This window comes from Schistocerca serialis, chromosome 4, assembly GCF_023864345.2.
Source record: "Schistocerca serialis cubense isolate TAMUIC-IGC-003099 chromosome 4, iqSchSeri2.2, whole genome shotgun sequence".
In the NCBI taxonomy this organism is placed as follows: Eukaryota; Metazoa; Arthropoda; class Insecta; order Orthoptera; family Acrididae; genus Schistocerca; species Schistocerca serialis.
The window spans coordinates 820,761,920-820,770,611 of NC_064641.1; the positions used below are offsets into that span (position 1 = coordinate 820,761,920).

General features: G+C 44.3%; 1 non-coding gene across 1 annotated transcript; it reads right to left on the reverse strand.

Moving 5' to 3' along the window:
* Positions 1-1,570: 1,570 nt before the first annotated feature.
* Positions 1,571-1,645, reverse strand: Trnat-ugu (transfer RNA threonine (anticodon UGU)). Its single transcript has one exon. It is a non-coding gene; the product is annotated as a tRNA-Thr (tRNA).
* Positions 1,646-8,692: the final 7,047 nt, after the last annotated feature.

Genomic DNA, 8,692 nt, shown 5'->3' on the forward strand with positions numbered 1-8,692 from the left:
GTTAGCAGATGTACTTGTATCCCTCCGGAACATTAAAACGAAATTTCTGCGATTTATCACCGTAATTTGTACTTCCGACTATTCACAGTGTAACATCTGCTGTAACATGAAAGGTCACAGTACGTAATAATTCACGAAAAGTCATCGAAGAAAGCAGGAGCTACATTTGGCGTTCCCCATGATGTATAAAAGGCCCTCTTCTGTTCCTGATCCAGATAAACGATTTAGGAGAAAATGTGAGCAGGCCTCTTAGATTGTTTGTAGATGATACTGTCATTTACCGTCTTGTAAAGTCATGAGAATATCAAAACTAACTGTAAAATGACGTGGACAAGATATCTGTATGGTGCGAAAAGTGGCAATTGACTCTAAATAATGAAAAGTGTGAAGTCATGCACATTAGTACTAAAAGGAACCGCTAATTTCGGTGACACGATAAACCGCACAAATCTAAATTCTGTAAACTCAACTAAACGCTTATGTATCACAATTACGAATAAGTTAAACAGGAACTGTCACATAGATAATGTTCTGGGGAAAGCAAACGAAAAACTGCGATTTATTGGCAGAACACTTAGGAAATGGAACAGGTCTACTAAAGGGACTGCTTACTATACGCCCGTCCGCGCTCTTCTGGAGTACTGCTGTGCAGTGGGCGATCTGCAAACTCTGTTTCAAGTGGTGCCCAAATCAAAGGCTACAGGCCTGACAAGCCATCTGAGAATGGGCATCAGGTTGACTGACTTCCTGAGGACATCTAGAATGGAGACCATAGAAGAAAACAGTGGTCAAATCTACCATTAAACAGCAAGCAGTACGAAACTCCCTACATAGGACATGTTCAGACAAGTTGCAGGGAGTACAGTCATCATAAAATTACTGTAATTCATTAATTAACCAATATTAGATGGGGTTGATGGAGGACATCGGAAAAGGTCAAAGAAGGGCAACAGAAATTAGGGGAGAGAATGGCACGGGTATGATACACGAACTGGGATGGCCGCGATTAAAACAAAGGCGTTTTCCACTGCAGCAGCTCACAGAAATTTCAATCACCAACTTTCTCTTCAGACTTCGTCCGAACAGGCTCATAAGGCCCAATGGTACCGACCAACTGCCGTGTCGTCCTCAGCGGACAGGCGTCACAGCATGCGGATATGGAGGGGCACATGGTTAGCATACCGCTCTCCCGGCCCTGTGTCACTTTACGAGACCGAAGCACTACTTCTCAATGAAGTAGCTGCTCAGTTGGCCTCAAACGGGCTGAGTGCACTCCACTTGCCAAAAGGACTCCGCAGACTCGGATGGTCACACATCCAAGTGCTAGGCAAGCCCAACAGTCCTTGACTTCGGTGATCTGACGGGAATCGGTATTACCACTGCAGCAAGCCATTTCCAACTTTCTCCTCAGAATGTGAAAGGAGAAATCAGAGCTTGCAAGGGAAGATTTAAGTGCTCGTTTTTCTCGTGCGCTGCCCGAGAGTAGAACAGTAGAGAAGTGATAATGAAATCAAAACCCTAAGCTGTCGACAGGCGTTGATATACATCACCGGGGGAAGTTGAAAACGTGTGCCCCGACCGGGACTCGAACCCAGGATCTCCTGCTTACATGGCAGACGCTCTATCCATTTGAGCCACCGAGGGCTCAGAGGATAGTGCGACTGCAGGGATTTATGCCTTGCACGCTCCAATTGAGACCCACATTCCCAACTTAATGTCCATACACTACATTCGTAGTGCCCCTGCCCATTACACTCATTACTCGCAGCAGACAATCTTACCAAGTCCCGTGAGAGTTCGGGCAATGCGTGTGCATCCAGCGCAGAAGAAGAAGATCAATGGCTGGTTAGACTTAACTTTACGAAGATGGTATCTGTTCTTTCGGCATCATATAGTAGAGAAGTAGCTTGAGCCCTCTGTCTGGCATTTAATGGTGAATTGCAGAGTAATTACGTAGAGGTAGATGCGCTAAAACGTAGCAATCGCATTTTAACGTTTCTGAGAGACACAAATAGTGAATTCTTTAGCTGCGAATTTACATTGTGACTAATAGCAACAAAAAATCGCGGTTACCGAAAAGTAGCATTCACAGAGATCACTGATATCGGAAAGTCACAGTTTAGTCCACCCCAGTGTGCACACAGTTTCAGGATGTCGACAGTCCCCGCAGCGAGCAACTGGAAGGCCCAGACGGTCTTCTCCCACAGCTCGGTGGGGCCTCGACCGCACAGTGGCAGACAAAAGCCCACTCGAGGCTGCTGATAACGCAGCGCAGCCTCTGTGGGGAGCCCTCCCCTGCCCCTCCGTGGGAAACAATTGGCCCTCACTGGCAGATAGCATCGGCCCCTTATCGGGCAGACGGCTGCGCACTTCCGGCCAGCCACTGGCCAATGCCGCCTCCGCCGCCGCCTCCGCCGCAGCCGCCGCCGCTGCTGCACACGCAGCGCCACGCGCCACGCCCCCTGCCTTGCACAAACAACAGCAGGGCAACAGCCCTGCGCTACACCTTCCCTGTCACCCCTGATGTACACAGGTGTCACTGTACGATCTACTCTCTACTCCGAAATACTACGGTGCTCCGCAGAGCCACACACGGTGTGAGGTATGTTCCATTCGCTGGTGATATGCTGGAAGAATGGTCGTCGATACTATTCTGTGAATAAGGAAGTTCGCGAATTTTTTTCTTCGTCATTAATATGCCCGAAAAAGTCCTGAAAACCAAACTCGCAAGCTAGTAGATTTCCATAAAGCGTTTGACACAGCGAAAGTTGTTTGTCACGTTTGCAGCTTCCGCTACCATATTATCCTGCGCGGTGTTAACTCTCGGCTGCAAAGGTACATTCTGTACTAACCTGTCCATTTCTACAAACGTAGTTGTCCGTCGAATCTGTAAGGTGTCCAGAAAGGCTCATTGGAGTTCCTGGAGTTCCGGTCCCACGAGCAAATCGTGTTAAAGCCCACCGTCTCGTGGCGAGCTGTGGGTGGAGTGTTTCAAAGACACACCAACGTGCAGGCTAGTCTAGTGTTGTCTGTTGCTTGTGGTGGTCGCTGAAGGGGCAACCACGACTTTGGTAAGAGGCTGCATGGCTGAGTAGAGCTTGTGAACCTTTGCAGTCCGTGTTCATTACTCATTCACTAATATTGTGTGCTTAATAAAAACTGATTATTTTTGGTTCGCGTTGCGACTTTTAAGGTAGAAAATTTCACGAAATGTTTCATCGCTGCAGACTGTTTCTTCCATGTGGAGATGCTACTTCGTGTCTTTGTGAAAAGAGTGGTCTTCGAGAAACGGTACGGGAAGGTTTGCTATCAATCGAACCCAGTAGTAGAGCATTGAAATTCGTCACATTCCTAGCCAATGGGCTTTATTCAGTATTGTTCGGTGTATCTAGACTATCTTTCGATTCAAGTATTCTTCGATTGTAATCTCTTATACCACACGCTTCGAGCACTAATGTGATATGTGTGACCGTGGCTTACCTATATTATGATATACAGAGTGTAAATTTTAACTTCACAAACCAGAATAACTCGAAAAATAAGCTTCATACAATAATGTGTGTAGAATCCAAAGTTTATTATTTTCAAGTGGGACAACATCTGCTGGTGCTAAAACTGGCCAACGCGGGAGGCCACTTTAAAATTTCAAATGGAAACCCCCATTTTTTATTTTAGAATCAGATTCTACATAAAAATCTACGTACATTTTGTCTTAAACATTTGTTTTGCTTCTTGGTAGTTGGCGCTGTAATTCAGGAAAATCCATGTTCTCATTTTTGCGTGGAAAATGGTTACGCATAAATAAAAAATACTTATTTACCTCGTTAATTTTGATTCGCTAAAAGTAAAACACTCCCTGTCTCCCCATAGGGTCGAGTTTGAGAGAGAGGATTTAAAGTTTTACAAAAGTTGACCCATTTGACCAATCTTGTTTGGGTCAACATTTGTAAAACTTTAATTCCTCTCTCTCAAACTCGACCCTATGGGTAGAGAGGGAGAGTTTTACTTTTAGCGAATCAAAATTTACGAGGTAAATAAGTATTTTTTAATTATCCATAACCATTTTCCACGCAAAAATGAGAACATGGATTTTCTTGAATTACAGCGCCAACTACCAAGAAGCAAAACAAATGTTTAAGACAAAATGTACGTAGATTTTTATGTAGAATCTGATTCTAAAATAAAAAATGGGGGTTTCCATTTGAAATTTTAAAGTGGCCCCCCGCATTGGCCAATTTTAGCACCAGCAGATGATGTCCCACTGGAGAATAATAAACTTTAGATTCGACACATATTTTCGTGTGAAGCTTATTTCTCGAGTTATTCTGGTTTGTCAAGTTAAAATTTACTCTCTGTATATATTATCTAAAGCAATGGAAACAGGTTGGCATTCTTTTCCTATTCAGATGAATTTACATGGAGCTGCACTTTTGCAGCTACAATCGGCATAGGGTGAAACTTGCTGTCATTGAAGATAATTTTTTCTGTCTTAAATTATTTCTACGAACAATTTCAAGCTATTCACTAATAACCGTGAGCGTTACCTGTTGTCGTTCTATGCACTGCTTTTCGGAACGGAAGGTGTGTCCAGCAGACGGAGGTGACACAGTTGCTGATAATCATTTAATATAAAGCTTGATTATGTTATGGTTTATACTTGTGAGCTACCATAGCAGTCTGTGACCACATGAACACTGCACTGCACGGGGCTATAAGCGCTGTCGTTTTCACTTTCTTATGTTTGTTATGACTGCTCAGGTTCACGTAAACTCAGTTTTCTTTTGGCATGCGCACTGTAAACAGTTGCCTGGATAATATTCTAAACATTTAGTCTGATCACGTTACTAGTTTGCGCCAAGGGTCTAAATACTGCAACCAAGAGAGCATTTTTAATTCAGGATACTTTCCCTACATAATTACGTGGCTAATACGTTTCCAGACTTAGCAGGAGCGCTACAGCAGTACGACACAGGACGCTATTAACGACGATTCTTGCCTACGGAATAAGTTCTCAGATATGTGGGTGGCGTTTTAAATAATCGATCCCAGTACGTTGTCAGGGAAATAGGTATCGCCACGAGGGCCCAGGAAAGTGGAATAGGACCGCGCTTGTTCTGTACATACATAAACGTTCTGACGCACAGTTTGAGCAGCAATCTGCAACTGTTTACTTATGACACTGTAGTCTGCGGGGCAGTTTCGTCCTTGAACCACTGTAGGCTAAAGAAAAATCAAGACACTTTCATAGGATTTGTCGACCTGGAAAAAGCGCTCGATAATATAAAATGGTGCAAGCTGTTCGAGATTCTGAAAAAAGTAGGGGTAAGCTATAGGGAGAGACGGGTCATATACAATATGTACAACAACCAAGAGGGAATAATAAGAGTGGACGACCAAGAACGAAGTGCTCGTATTAAGAAGGGTTTAAGACAAGGCTGTAGCCTTTCGCCCCTACTCTTCAATCTGTACATCGAGGAAGCAATGATGGAAATAAAAGAAAGGTTTAGGAGTGGAATTAAAATACAAGGTGAAAGGATATCAATGATACGATTCGCTGATGACATTGCTATCCTGAGTGAAAGTGAAGAAGAACTAAATGATCTGCTGAACGGAATGAACAGTCTAATGAGTACACAGTATGGTTTGAGAGTAAATCGGAGAAAGACGAAGGTAATGAGAAGTAGTAGAAATGAGAACAGCGAGAAACTTAACATCAGGATTGATGGTCACGAAGTCAATGAACTTCAGGAATTCTGCTACCTAGGCAGTAAAATAACCAATGACGGACGGAGCAAGGAGGACATCAAAAGCAGACTCGCTATGGCAAAAAAGGCATTTCTGGCCAAGAGAAGTCTACTAATATCAAATACCGGCCTTAATTTGAGGAAGAAATTTCTGAGGATGTACGTCTGGAGTACAGCATTGTATGGTAGTGAAACATGGACTGTGGGAAAGCCGGAACAGAAGAGAATCGAAGCATTTGAGATGTGGTGCTATAGACGAATGTTGAAAATTAGGTGGACTGATAAGGTAAGGAATGAGGAGGTTCCACGCAGAATCGGAGAGGAAAGGAATATGTGGAAAACACTGATAAGGAGAAGGGACAGGATGATAGGACATCGGCTAAGACATGAGGGAATGACTTCCATGGTACTAGAGAGAGGTGTAGAGGGCAAAAACTGTAGAGGAAGACAGAGATTGGAATACGCCAAGCAAATAATTGAGGACGTAGGTTGCAATTGCTACTCTGAGATGAAGAGGTTAGCACAGGAAAGGAATTCGTGACGGGCCGCATCAAACCATTCAGTAGACTGATGACCAAAAAAAAAAAAAAAAGGCACATACGAGATGACGTGGATAGATTTCTGTTCAGTGTGATGAATGTCAGCTTGCTCAAAATGGGAAAAAAATATCAGTGAATGTAGATCAGTAGGAAAAACGAGCTTGTAAGGTTAAAGTAAACTATTAGTAGTGTACTGCTTGAGCCAGTCACTTTGATGAAATATTTACACCTAACGCTGTAAAGAGACATGAAATGGAACGAGTCGTAAGATCTGTCGCAGAGAAGTCTAATTGTCAACTTCGGGTTCCTGAGAAAATTCTTGGAAAAAAAAAAGTAAATGATCGTCTGGCATTGTAGGCCGGGAGGCCCTGTCTGGGAAAGTTCGGCCACCGGGTGCCACATTGGGCGACTTGTGAGTCGGTGATGATAAGATGGTGATACCACGATACCCAATCCACGGGCAGAGAAAATCTCCAACCCGGCCGTTAATCGAACCCGGGCCTGCTGCAAGTAGGCTAACACCTTATCACTAAGCTAAGCAGGCCAAACAGTAAAGATGACCGCTTACACAGTTGAGCGACTCTTTCTTGAGTACTACTCGAGTGTTTGGAGTCTTCAGGAGGTTGGTCTAAAAAAAACATCGGAGCAATTCATGTACGTGTTGCTTTATCTGTTTTGGGTTTGATCAACACGCTGACACACGACTATATGGAAACACTCTGTGAACGCAAATGGAAATCCATGGAGACAAGAAGATTTTTTTTCGTGAAAGAGTATTGAAGAAAGTTTGTTGAACCAGCATTTGCTACAGGCTGTAGAGTGATTCCGTGGCCATCAACGCACATAATCTCGCGTGTGCGTAGTGAAATCGTGGCTCTAATGAAAACTTACGGACAGTTTTCGCTCGCTCAGTTTCCGAGTGGAACAGGAAGGAGTATATCTATCAATGGTTCAACACACCCTCCACCATGCATCGTATGGTGGCTTCCAGAGCATATATGAGATGCATAGCGTCATTCTCTGTTAGTCTCCAATTGGCACTAAGAATTTCTCGGGCTGACTTAACAAATCCATGACGAATTGCGTAATATCTCTCTGAATCCTCGCAAAATGTCTTCCATCGGCTCTACCGGCTAAGGGCTCCAGAAAAAAACCACCATTTAAGAACTGGTCAAGCGAAGGTTTTGTTAGTGAGCTCCTGCACCTCGAGTTGATCCGCTGTGTAAGGTGTGGGAGACCTCGTGTTCCTAGAAGCTAGTCACCCATCCCGAGCAAGTGCACTGAATCCAAGTGCAAATCACGCACTAGTTTAAACGAATCGGGGATCTAGGACAGGTAGTGTTTGAATTACAATCGAAGTGCATTAGAATGGGGTGGGGAACCTGGTGTGAGTGACGAAGACAGTATCCTGTTATTAGATAGTTTAGGAAATGCTTCTAGCGCAGGGAAACGGAGCGCGGACTGTGAGTCGTGTCACTTTGCTAAATTGTTAAAACCTCTTTTAAGTGTGCTGAAAGGGGTGGAATAACTTGCCATCGTTTCTGTGCAGTAGTAAGTAGGGTTTTAGTGGTCTTCTGTGAATTTATAGAGGTAGGTTAATGTGTTCAAGGTTTTGTGGAGCGTAATTTTTCAGACATTATATCCGTTGTGTCGACGCTCCTAGGCCGACATGGTTACTGCTGTCCTGGCGGACCATGGTAGTCTGTGGGATCAGCGCTCTAGGATCCTAGGGGAGAGGTTGTTGGCCAGGGTTAGGAGTGACTTGACTTAGTTAACCAATACCTTTCTCGTGTCCAATGCACTGGAGAGCCATTGACTCATGTATACGGGAGGTAGGGATAGCAGCACTTGCTTGTCATGTTTAGCTGTCAAAATTTGAGGTGGTAGCTACTGAGCAGGGTACAAAGGATAGCTCTCGTGCTTTATTTTATGAAAGGCCGGCCACCTACAGTGACCTAGATCGTTTGGTGACTGACATTGAGGGAGTGACGCAAGCTAATATGAGGCGTAGGTGCGAAGGTTTAGCTGAATGACAATGACGCTAGCGAAGCTAGCGCCTACGGTAACTTCACTGGCGCTAAGGCGTGCTGTTATCGTTGCGGCGAGGCGGGTCACCTTGCTCCCTTTTGTCGTGTCGGGCAGAGAAAACAGCTGAGCAGCTGACACCAAAATAATGCTAAGCTATTGGCTGTCTCATACGTCGACCTTCCTTTCATATTACAAATGGATGCTTCCAACTTAGCTGTAACGGCAGTATTGTTGAAGGAACAGGATGGGGAACGCAGGCTGGTGACATACACGTCCCATTTGTTGACTCCCACTGAAAGACTTTCTACGTATGAAGGTCGAGGCCCTCGCCATTCTGTTGGTCACCAAGAAATACGAGTTTTATTTAGATAATCGTTAATT